Here is a 931-nt window from a genome sequence, read left to right as displayed (position 1 = left end):
AAGAGTTTTCTTTATATTGTTAGTTGTAATCATTTGCATGTGTGCGTGCATGCTAAGTTGCTCCAGTTGTGTCCAACTCTTTGTGATCCTAAGGATTGTAGCCTGCCAGGCTCCTCTGTCCATGGGATTCTCCAGGCAAGAATACTGGGGTGGGCCGTCATGCTCTCCTCCAGGGGATTTTGCCAGCCCAGGGATCAAGCCATCCTCTCTAATCTGCTGCATTGGCAGGTGAGTTCTCTACCACCAGCACCAATGGGAGGCCCCTAAAGAGCTCACTACTAAACCAAAATTTGACCAATACCTACTTTTTCCATTCACTGAACAAAATTCAACATGATAAGGTCCTTCCAGAAGAAGTCTGATCCTTCCTCCTCCTCTTGACTCTTCTAGTCTTGCCTTCTTCAGACTAAACAACACTAAGATTCTTTCACTCTTCCTTGTTGTCCTAATGTCATCTCCCCTCAGCATCTTAGCTCTTCTGAAGGAAGGTTCTGAACATAAAATTGACTAGCAGAATGTAGAATAAACTCTCACCTTCTTTACCTCACACATAATACCTTTATTAATGTGTTTCCGTTTCTGAAGCCACTTTCTATTGCGGTTTTTGTATGCGGCATACAACTAGCTATAACAGTAACATAAAATTAAATGTTTATTTGTTAACACTATCAAATAGCATTATGTTCCTATTTAAAACATGACTAGAACATCCCTGGAGGTCCAGTGGGTTAAGACTTCATGCTTCTGCTGCAGAGGGCATGGACTCAATCCCTGGACAAGAAATTGAGATCCCATAGGCCACATGGTGGGCCCAAAATAAATAATAAATTTTTTAAAAGTAAATGAGTCTACTGTTTCTACATCTCTCTCATTCTTAAAAGATAACCTTAGTTATATTTCTTATGTACTTATGTGTGTGTGTGCAAGTTGA

This window comes from Capricornis sumatraensis, chromosome 4 (assembly GCF_032405125.1).
Source record: "Capricornis sumatraensis isolate serow.1 chromosome 4, serow.2, whole genome shotgun sequence".
In the NCBI taxonomy this organism is placed as follows: Eukaryota; Metazoa; Chordata; class Mammalia; order Artiodactyla; family Bovidae; genus Capricornis; species Capricornis sumatraensis.
This window is presented reverse-complemented; position numbering follows the sequence as displayed.